This window comes from Schistocerca piceifrons, chromosome 1 (assembly GCF_021461385.2).
Source record: "Schistocerca piceifrons isolate TAMUIC-IGC-003096 chromosome 1, iqSchPice1.1, whole genome shotgun sequence".
Taxonomy (NCBI): domain Eukaryota; kingdom Metazoa; phylum Arthropoda; class Insecta; order Orthoptera; family Acrididae; genus Schistocerca; species Schistocerca piceifrons.
Window position 1 is genome coordinate 330,184,477 of NC_060138.1, and position 12,290 is coordinate 330,196,766.

Sequence of the window (12,290 nt, forward strand, 5' to 3'; positions counted from 1 at the left end):
GCGCTGATATGAAACTTCCTGACAGATTAAAACTGCGTGCCGGACCGAGACTCGAACTCGAGACCTTTGCCTTTCGCGGGCAAGTGCTCTACCAACATCCCGCAGCCTGTGGCTAAGCCATCTCTCCGCAATATCCTTTCTTTCAGGAGTGCTAGTTCTGCAAAAATGAGATCGACAGGAAGTGCAAAATGGCTAAGCAGGCATGGCTAGAGGACAAATTTAAGGATGTAGAGGCTTATCTCACTAGGGGGAAGATAGATACTGCCTACAGGAAAATTAAAGAGACCTTTGGAGGAAAGAGAACCACTTGCATGATTATCAAGGGCTCAGATGGAAACCCAGTTCTAAGCAAAGAAGGGAAAGCAGAAAGGATGAAGGAGTATATAGAGGGACTATACAAGGGCGATGTTCTTGAGGACAATATTATGGAAATGGAAGAGGATGTGGATGAAGATGAAATGGGAGATACGATACTGCGTGAAGAATTTGATAGAGCACTGAAAGACCTAAGTCGAAACAAGGCCCTGGGAGTAGACAACATTCCATTAGAACTACTGACAGCCTTGGGAGAGCCAGTCTCGACAAAACTCTACCATCTGGTGAGCAAAATGTATGAGACAGGCGAAATAACCTCAGACTTCAAGAAGAATATAATAATTCCAATCCCAAAGAAAGCAGGCGTTGACAAATATAAAATTACCGAACTATCAGTTTAATAAGTCACGGCTGCAAAATACTAATACGAATTCTTTACAGACGAATGGAAAAACTGATAGAAGCCAACCTCGGGGAAGATCAGTTTGGATTCCGTAGAAATATGGGAACACGTGAGGCAATACTGACCCTACGACTTATCTAAGAAGCTAGATTAAGAAAAGGCAAACCTACGTTTCTAGCATTTGTAGACTTGGAGAAAGCTTTTGACAATGTTGACTGGAATACTCTCTTTCAAATTCTGAAGGTGGCAGGGGTAAAATACAGGGAGCGAAAGGCTATTTACAATTTGTACAGAAAGCAGATGGCAGTTATAAGAGTCGAGGGGTCATGAAAGGGAAGCAGTGGTTGGGAAGGGAGTGAGACAGGGTTGTAGCCTATCCCCGATGTTATTCAACGTGTATATTTAGCAAGCAGTAAAGGAAACAAAAGAAAAATTTGGAGTAGGTATTAAAATCCATGGAGAAGAAATAAAAACTTTAAGGTGGGCCGGTGACATTGTAATTCTGTCAGAGACAGCAAAGGACTTGGAAGAGCAGTTGAACGGAATGGACAGTGTCTTGAAGGGAGGATATAAGATGAACACCAACAAAAGGAAAACGAGGATAATGGAATGTAGTCGAATTAAGTGGGACGATGCTGGGGGAATTAGATTAGGAAATGAGACACTTACAGTAGTAAATGAATTTTGCTATTTGGTGAGCAAAATAAATGATGATGGTCGAAGTAGAGAGAATATAAAATGTAGACTGGCAATGGCAAGGAAAGCGTTTCTGAAGAAGAAAAATTTGTTAACATCGAGTATAGGTTTAAACGTCAGGAAGTCGTTTCCCAAAGTATTTGTATGGAGTGTAGCCATGTATGGAAGTGGAACGTGGACGATAAATAGTTCAGACACGAAGAGAATAGAAGTTTTCTAAATGTGGTGCTACAGAAGAATGCTGAACATTAGATGGGCAGATCACATAACTAATGAGGAGGTATTGAATAGAATTGGGGAGAAGAGGAGCTTGTGGCACAACTTGACTAGAAGAAGGGATCGGTTGGTAGGACATGTTCTGAGACATCGAGGGATCACCAATTTAGTATTGGAGCGCAGCGTGGAAGGTAAAAATCGAAGAGGGAGACCAAGAGATGAATACACTAAGCAGATTCAGAAGGATGTAGGTTGCAGTAGGTACTGGGAGATAAAGAAGCTTGCACAGGATAGAATAGCATGGATAGTTGCAGCAAACCAGTCTCAGGACTGAAGAACACAACAACAACAACAACTAGGTACGATGTATTGTAGGAGACGTGTTTTTTAAGTAAGTACCGTTTTGAAATTAATAAAAGACGTGCTAAGATATCTCAATAATTTTAGTTTCACATGAAAGCCTGTACTTTAATCTTCGCACTGACGCCATTACAGTCTGATTCTTTCTTGTTTACGTTGTGTACTGAGTGTTTGAGATACCTGCGATAATAGTGAGTCCCGTCGACTGTGAAGTACGGGCTGTTACAAGATTTCTTAGTGCTAAAGGCCTAAAAGCGATCGATATTCATCGTGAAATCTGTGCAGTTTACGGAGAGAACATTATGAGTGATGGAATGGTAAGTGGGTGAGAGCATTTAAAGATGGCCGCGCAAGTGTGCATGATGAACAACGGAGTAGGCGTCCTTCGGTCGTTAATGAAAGCTTGGTGCAGGAAGCGGACAACAAGGTGAGAGAAAACAGACCCTTTATGATTTCCTCCTTGCAGGATGACTCTCCTAACGTTTCTCGTAGTGTTTTGTGTGGCATTGTGACCGAGCACTTGAATTACCGAAAATTGTGCGCACGTTGGGTACCGAAAATGTTGACGGATGTGCACAAAACCAAACGTTTAGACAGTGCATTGATTTTCCTTGAGCGGTACCACAACGACGGTGATGATTTCTTAAGCCAAATTGTTACGGGCCATGAAACATGGGTGGCCTACGTTACACCAGAATCAAAGCAACAGTCCATGGAAGTTGAGCAAGGGCATCGTTTTGCTGCAAGACAATGCCCGTCCGCATGTGGCGAATCAGACCAAGGATCTCATCACATCTTTTCGTACAGCCGCGGTCTTGCGCCCACTGACTACCATCTGTTCCTGCACTTGAAGAAACACCTGGGCGGTCAGCGTCTCCAAGACGATGACGAAGTCAAAACAGTGGTGATGCAGTGGTTAACAAGTCAGGCGGCAGACGTCTATGAGGAGGGTATTAAAAAACTGGTACAACGTTATGACAAGTGCCTCAATATTGACGGAAATTGTGTAGAAAAGTAGATTAAGGTACAGGCTTTCATGTAAAAATAAAATTATTGAGATATCTTAGAACGTCTTTCTTTAATTTCAAAACGGTTTTTTTTTTTTTTTTTTTTTTTTTTTTTTTTTTTTTTTTTTTTTTTTTTTTTTTTGCATCAGTCTGCTGACTGGTTTGATGCGGCCCGCCACAAATTCCTTTCCTGTGCTAACCTCTTCATCTCAGAGTAGTGCTAACCTCTTCATCTTAGAGTAGCACTTGCAACCTACGTCCTCAATTATTTGCTTGACGTATTCAAATCTCTATCTTCCTCTACAGTTTTTGCCCTCTACAGCTCCCTCTAGTACCATGGAAGTCATTTCCTCATGTCTTAGCAGATGTCCTATCATCCTGTCCCTTCTCCTTATCAGTGTTTTCCACATATTCCTTTCCTCTCCGATTCTGCGTAGAACCTTCTCATTCCTTACCTTACCAGTACACCTAATTTTCAACATTCGTCTATAGCACCACATCTCAAATGCTTCGATTCTCTTCTGTTCCGGTTTTCCCACAGTCCATGTTTCACTACCATACAATGCTGTACTCCAGACGTACATCCTCAGAAATTTCTTCCTCAAATTAAGGCCGGTACTTGATATTAATAGACTTCTCTTGGCCAGAAATGCCTTTTTTGCCATAGCGAGTCTGCTTTTGATGTCCTCCTTGCTCCGTCCGTCATTGGTTATTTTACTGCCTAGGTAGCAGAATTCCTTAACTTCATTGACTTCGTGACCATCAATCCTGATGTTAAGTTTCTCGCTGTTCTCATTTCTACTACTTCTCATTACATTCGTCTTCTCCGATTTACTCTCAAACCATACTGTGTACTCATTAGACTGTTCATTCCGTTCAGCAGATCATTTAATTCTTCTTCACTTTCACTCAGGATAGCAATGTCATCAGCGAATCGTATCATTGATATCCTTTCACCTTGTATTTTAGTTCCACTCCTGAACCTTTCTTTTATTTCCATCATTGCTTCCTCGATGTACAGATTGAAGAGTAGGGGCGAAAGGCTACAGCCTTGTCTTACACCCTTCTTAATACGAGCGCATCGTTCTTGATCGTCCACTCTTATTATTCCCTCTTGGTTGTTGTACATATTGTATATGACCCGTCTCTCCCTATAGCTTACCCCTACTTTTTTCAGAATCTCGAACAGCTTGTACCATTTTATACTGTCGAACGCTTTTTCCAGGTCGACAAATCCTATGAAAGTGTCTTGATTTTTCTTTAGCCTTGCTTCCATTATTAGCCGTAACGTCAGAATTGCCTCTCTCGCCCCTTTACTTTTCCTAAAGCCAAACTGATCGTCACCTAGCGCATTCTCAATTTTCTTTTCCATTCTTCTGTATATTATTCTTGTAAGCAGCTTCGATGCATGAGCTGTTAAGCTGATTGTGCGATAATTCTCGCACTTGTCAGCTCAACTTGCCGTCTTCGGAATTGTGTGGATGATGCTTTTCCGAAAGTCAGATGGTATATCGCCAGACTCATATATTCTACACACCAACGTGAATAGTCGTTTTGTTGCCACTTCCCCCAATGATTTTAGAAATTCTGATGGAATGTTATCTATCCCTTCGGCCTTATTTGACCGTAAGTCCTCCAAAGCTCTTTTAAATTTCGATTCTAATACTGGATCCCCTATCTCTTCTAAATCGACTCGTGTTTCTCCTTCTATCACATCAGACAAATCTTCACCCTCATAGAGGCTTTCAATGTATTCTTTCCACCTATCTGCTCTCTCCTCTGCATTTAACAGTGGAATTCCCGTTGCACTCTTAATGTTACCACCGTTGCTTTTAATGCCACCAAAGGCTGTTTTGACTTTCCTGTATGCTGAGTCTGTCCTTCCGACAATCATATCTTTTTCGATGTCTTCACATTTTTCCTGCAGCCATTTCGTCTTAGCTTCCATGCACTTCATATTTATTTCATTCCTCAGCGACTTGTATTTCTGTATTCCTGATTTTCCCGTAACCTGTTTGTACTTCCTCCTTTCATCAATCAACTGAAGTATTTCTTCTGTTACCCATGGTTTCTTCGCAGCTACCTTCTTTGTACCTATGTTTTCCTTCCCAACTTCTGTGATGGCCCTTTTTAGAGATGCCCATTCCTCTTCAACTGTACTACCTACTGCGCTGTTCCTTATTGCTGTATCTATAGCGTTAGAGAACTTCAAACGTATCTCGTCATTCCTTAGTACTTCCGTATCCCAGTTCTTTGTGTATTGATTCTTCCTGACTAATGTCTTGAACTTCAGCCGACTCTTCACCACTACTATATTGTGATCTGAGTCTATATCTGTTCCTGGGTACGCCTTACAATCCAGTATCTGATTTCGGAATCTCTGTCTGACCATGATGTAATCTAATTGAAATCTTCCCGTATCTCCCGGCCTTTTCCAAGTATACCTCCTCCTCTTGTGATTCTTGAACAGGGTATTCGCTATTACTAGCTGAAACTTGTTACAGAACTCAATTAGTCTTTCTCCTCTTTCATTCCTTGTCCCAAGCCCATATTCTCCGGTACCCTTTTCTTCTACTCCTTCCCCTACAACTGCATTCCAGTCGCCCATAACTATTAGATTTTCGTCCCCCTTTACATACTGCATTACCCATTCAATATCCTCATACACTTTCTCTATCTGTTCATCTTCAGCTTGCGACGTCGGCATGTACACCTGAACTATCGTTGTCGGTGTTGGTCTGCTGTCGATTCTGATTAGAACAACCCGCTCACTGAACTGTTCACAGTAACACACCCTCTGCCCTACCTTGCTATTCATAACGAATCCTACACCTGTTATACCATTTTCTGCTGCTGTTGATATTACCCGATACTCATCTGACCAGAAATCCTTGTCTTCCTTCCACTTCACTTCACTGACCCCTACTATATCTAGATTGAGCCTTTGCATTTCCCTTTTCAGATTTTCTAGTTTCCCTACCACGTTCAAGCTTCTGACATTCCACGCCCCGACTCGTAGAACGTTATCCTTTCGTAGATTATTCAATCTTTTTCTCATGGTAACCTCCCCCTTGGCAGTCCCCTCCCGGAGATCCGAATGGGGGACTATTTCGGAATCTTTTGCCAATGGAGAGATTATCATGACACTTCTTCAAATACAGGCCACATGTTCTGTGGATACACGTTACGTCTCTTTAATGCAGTGGTTTCCATTGCCTTCTGCTTCCTCATGTCGTTGATAATTGCTGATTCTTCTGCCTTTAGGGGCAATTTCCCACCCCTAGGACAAGAGAGTGCCCTGAACCTCTATCCGCTCCTCCGCCCTCTTTGACAAGGCCGTTGGCAGAATGAGGCTGACTTCTTATGCCGGAAGTCTTCGGCCGCCAATGCTGACTATTTATCAGAATTTAGGCAGTGGCGGAGACCGAACCCGGGACCGAAGACGTTTTGATTATGAATCAAAGACGCTACCCCTAGACCATGGGTACCCATTTCAAAACGGTACATACTTCAAAAACACGTCTCGTATGTACGAGGTTTAACCGGAAAGTAATGCACCGCATTCTTTTTCTCATCCCAAAAAAAAAAACAATGCTACGAACGTGAAACGTTGAGTATGTATTATCTGAAGTGTTCTGAGTGAGTGCGCTAAGTTTCTGTCACTTCCGACAGATAACATAGCTGCAGGACAGTTTCAAAATAGTGTCTGTAGGTGACGTACGTTACAAGCAACTTGCCGTCATTGAATTTCTCACTGCAGAGAGATAAACTGTGGAGAGTATCCACGAACGCTTGTGCAAAGTCTATGGAGCGTCTGCTGTCGACAGAAGTACAGTTAGTCACTGGGCACGCAGGGTGAGGTCATCAGAAGGCTGTCCGGCGAAGCCCCACGGTCACACCTCACTTGTTACAGCGAGCTGTCATTCGGAATGCCGGACATTTGCCACGCCGGACATTTGCCACACTTGGCCCTTCGCCAGGTAGCTTGAGTAGCGATCCCTCAGGTAAGGGACGCCCTTCCTCGTTCTTCTTCTGTCCGCTTTCAAACCACCGTCTCCGCATCTTACTCGATACAACCAGTACGTAAGGGACCTTCTTCTTCGACATCTTGGCGAAATGTAGAGCTTCTTTTCTGAAATCGAAATATTTATAACTTTTGGGAAACTAAAGCACTTCCGTCGATTATGTCTGTATGTAATTAGTTCTGGCAAGTATAAATATAGATCCCTCTGTCTGTACGGTAGCTTCCTATCACACTTACTGGTTGCGATAGAAACAGTCCATCGCCATGGGAGCAACAAGAAAGGAACGATGTAAAGAGAATGCGAATGTACGCTAATCATTTCTTTTTGATCACTGCATTTGTGCCTACTTTAATTACTACAACTGCATGCCCAAAAGACAGTAAGGAAAGAATAAATGGGTATGTGAATGATTGAAAAGAAGAACGACATACTCTATATTAATTTACTCTCTAAAATCCGATATCCCTTGCGGCGAAACATTAGTTAATAAAGTGTAACGGAACAATGTTCAAAACATGAGGGGAAGTACTTTTATAAACAGAGATAAGAACGTCTAGGGTTGACATGTCATCTAAAGTCGACGTACAATTTTAAACTGTTAGAAATAAGGAAATGAAGTAATGCAGAATGCTATGCTTCTAACGTACGTTGTTCTACATTGTTTAGCTCTGGTATTTGCAGGGTTACAGAGAAAGCATCCTAGGTTTTGGAGGGAAAAGCCATAATTGTAATGATCTGGGAAAAATAATGTAATATGTGTTCCAGCTCACAAGCGACATTGAAGCCGGTAGTTCCTGTGACTTAGTATGGACGGAGGTTATATTCGACAACCGGAATAAATTAATAACTGGCTCATTTTACCGACACCTGGTCTCAGATGAAACAGTTGCTCAACATTTCAAAGAAAACTCTAGTCTCATCGCAAGTAGGTACCCTACTCATACAATTATAGTTGGAAGTGACTTCAAATATTCCTTCCGTATGTTGACAAAAATACATTTTCAGACCCTATTGTAGATAGAAAACAACTTCCGTAATTGTTCTAAATGCTTTATTTAAAATTATTTTGAAGAATTAGTTCACGAGGCCATTCAAATTGTAAATGGTTACGAAAACACACTTGACCTCTTAACCACAAATAATTCTGATCATCACGACGGATACAGGGATTACTGAACACACAGTCATAGCGAGGCTCAATTCCGTAACAAAGAAATTCACTAAAATTAAACGCGAAATATATCTATTTATAAAAGCTACTAAAAATTCGGTTGACGTCTTTCTAAGAGACAGTCTCCAATCCTTCCAAACTATGTAAGTGAAGACCATATGTGTCTTACGTTCAAAAAAATAGTATCAACAGCACTTGAGAGATTCATACCAAATTAATTCATAACAGACGGAACTGATCCCCAATGGTACACAAAACACGACAGAAAGCTGCTGCAGGACCACCGAAAAAGGCACGTATAATTTCGACGAACGCAAAATCTCCAAGATTGGCGAAGTTTTACTCAGGCTCGAAATTTGGTACGGATTTCAATGCGAGATGCATTTAATAGTTTCCACAACGAAATTCTCTCTAGAAATGTGGCGGAAAATCCATAGAGATTCTGGTCCTGTGTTAAGTAAACCAGCGGAAAAGCTCAGTAAGTACCTTCACTGCGGGTCGGGCGACGGGTGAGGAGGAGGAGGAGGGGGAGGGGGAGATAAGGGACTCAACCTTCGGAGCAGGTAAAATCGTGGCAAATGTCCAGCGTGGCAAAAGTCCGCAGACCGTCATTCGCGAGGACAGACAGACTCGTGGAAGACGTTTTCAGGATGATGAGGAGGTGATTCACTAAGCGTATCACTGGCTCCACCACCATTACAAGGATTGGTACCGACAGGGCATACCTGCTGGAGGAAGGTCATAGAAAGGGACGGAGATTACGTGGAAAAATAGGATGTGTGGATAAAACACCATTCTCTCGTGTGTGTGACTCTCATTATGTTCAATAAAGAATTTCCGAAGGAAAAAATGTGGTGCATTACTTTCTGGGCAACCCTCATACGTCTTTTCGATAACCTGTAGCACTGTCTGGCAGCAGAAGACCAAAAATAAGTTCAATGTTATGTCAACGTTTTGATTACATAGACATACAGTAGTATACATGTAAATATCTTTTAGTGGATATGGTCTCATTTTCCAGTCGTATTTGCATCGCTTGTGATACACTGAAATAAACGTTATATGTGGTCAAAAAGTAACGAGAATTTTTTCATCCTAATTCCAAAGAAAATAGTTGCTGACAGTTGCGAAAATTATCGAACTATCAGTCATGGTTGCAAAATATTAACAAGAACTGTTTACACAAGAATGGAAAAACTGATAGAAGCGGCCCTCAGGGAAGATCACTTTGGATCGGAGAAATTTAGGAGCACACGAAGTGATACTTACCTCATGACTTATGTTAGAAGTTAGATTTTAAGAAGGCCAAGCAGTACATGAAAGAGTCAGTTTTGAGAAATCCTTGTCAGATTAATTTTCATCTAAAAACCTGCTGTGATATAAGGAAATTCATCAAACCATTGAAAAATAAATGTTCTGTTGGAGTAGATGACATCTCTAATAAGGTATTTAAACAATGTGGGGCAGTTACAGCTGATGTCCTGAGTCACATCTGTAATGCATCACTAACTCAAGGTATGCCTTTGTCAAGCCTCTGTATAAGGAAGAGGACAGCACAGATGTCAATAATCACCGCCCAGTATCCTTCCTTACAGCATTTTCAAAAATCATCGAGAAAGTAATGTACTCAAGAGTGGTTAGTCTCTGAACAGTAATGGAATGCTTAGTAAATCATAGTTTGGATTTCAAAAATGCTGTTCTACTGAAATAGCAGTATACAATTTCACTGCCCACACAATAGAGTCTTCAAATAGTAAAATGTCACCAATAGGAATTTTCTGTGACTTACCCAAAGCATCTGATTGTGTGAACCATTACATTATGTTACAGAAATTACGATTCTACAATATAAATGAAACAGCAGATGAGTGATAAAGTCATATCTACAGAACAGGAAGCAAAATGTTTCTTTATGTGGTTTAAGCGAGTTAAGAAAGTTTACCACTTCATCTAATGGGGTGAAATTAGATTAGGTGTTCCACAGGGTTCGATCATGGGTCCCCTTCTGTTCTTGATATATGTAAATGATCTCTCTTCTTATCTGAAACAAGAAGCTAAACTGACACTGTTTGCTGATGATACAAGCATCATTATTAATTCAGTAAAATAAACTCCAAGAGAAGATGATACAAATAATGCCTTTGGAAAAGTTATTGATTGGTTTGCTGCGAATGGGCTTGCTCTGAACTTTGAAGATACACAGTGCATCCAATTTTTCCACTGCAGTGATTATAGTTCGTCCAATAAATACAACATACCAACAAAAGTCAGTAGCCAAGGTAGAGCACACTAATTTTTTTTGTGTGCATATATGTGAGAATCTTAATTGGAAAATTGATATTTTGGATCTCCAAAAGCGACTAGTTCAGCAACTTTTGCAATCGGAATAATTGCTAATTTTGAGGTTATATAAATCAGCAAGCTAACATACGTTGCGTAATTTCATTCTCTGATGTAATACAGAATAATATTTTGGTGTAACTCAATACTTAGGGACAAACTATTCACTGCTCAAAAGAAAGTGGTTAGAATAATATGTGGGGCTCATAATCGCACATCTTGTAGGCATCTCTTTAAAAGGTTAGGAATTCTTACAACAGCCTCATAGTACATTTGCTGAATAATGAAATTTGTTCTCAAAAACATGGACCAGTTTAAAAACAACAGTGACATTCATGATTATAATAGCAGAAGAAAGAAAGACTTCCACTTCCACGACAGTGTGGAAGAAATAAAGAAAATGGTTCTGGAAAATCGCTGAATTACCATCAGAGAGGTTGCTGATAATGTCGGCATGTTCTTTAGCTCAGGCCACGCAGTTTTTTCGGATGTTTTGGACATGAAACGTGTAGCAGCAAAGTTTGTTCCGAGATTGTTGAAACCCTGTTATTGCTTTCATTTTATTTACTTCATTCATCTACCCATCCGTAGAAGATTACCATATGAATGTTTTCCAATGTATATTGAATCAACGTTGTCATTGTTCGCCTGCTAGTAGTCTGTCTTGTGATTGAATTTAAAAAAATAAAAAAAAGAACAATAAATTAATGAAGTTATTTGAACTTACTTTTGGTGAAATTTCTGTAGTGTATCTTGATTCATAATCAGCTGCAAGCTCCAGTTTTCGGAAAAATGATCCGTTATGTGTGGTTTGCGGGGAAATTATTACCAACGCGCGAAATCGTCAGCAACGTGAAGGACGTTTCTTTCCCGAGTGAATTCGTACGAAGAAATGTCTCTGTGGCAAACCTGGCTTCGCGCGATGCTCTTAGTGTTCGGAATTTCTATGTTTCCAATGTTTCGGCTATCGGTATTATCCATAGAAATGGACCAAATCTTCCTGAAGAATAAACGTAAGAATAAATGCAAGAATTAATAGAAGAATATAGTAAAGGGTGCCACTATTCTCCTTAGTGTCGTATTTAGAACCTATAGACCATCTGTCCAAATAGTACAGAGAATGATTTCATGCCTGTCGTGTAAGCGACGTCAGCGCAGTGACTACGAGGCAGCTTGAACTAACATATGCAAACAAAGGATGTGCTTTCCATCAGTTGTGAGTGGGAAGTGTTTCGTAGTGGATTCGTAACAACAGTGTGTCACCGTCGTTGTGTCACAAATCGCAATGGAGGAATGCCCATAATTAATTTGTTCAAGATTTTCTGCAACATTATCTCTATAAATAAAAGGCAATGTCCTGACTGACTCACTCACTCACACACTCACTGACTCAGCTCCCAGCACCAACCGCTAAGGATAGAAATTTGAAATTTAGAGATGGTGTTGACCTTATACGCTAAGCCGTCGTTTAAGAAGGGATATTTCGATATTCTACCACTAAGTTATGAAATAGGCGATGAAAGGATTTTTTGAAAATATGTTGCTACTAAACCAATTTAAACTAGACCTACGAAAATTGGTATTTGGTTTCTCGTTCAGAAATAGAGAACTACATGTTTCAGCGTTTTTGGAAATTTAACTCCTATGGGGGTGAAACAGTGGGTGGAAGTTTGTTTGGAAAATAAATCGTAATTAAAGAACTACTAAAGTATTTTTAAAGCTATATCTATGAAGTATAGTATGTGACTTCTCGGTTA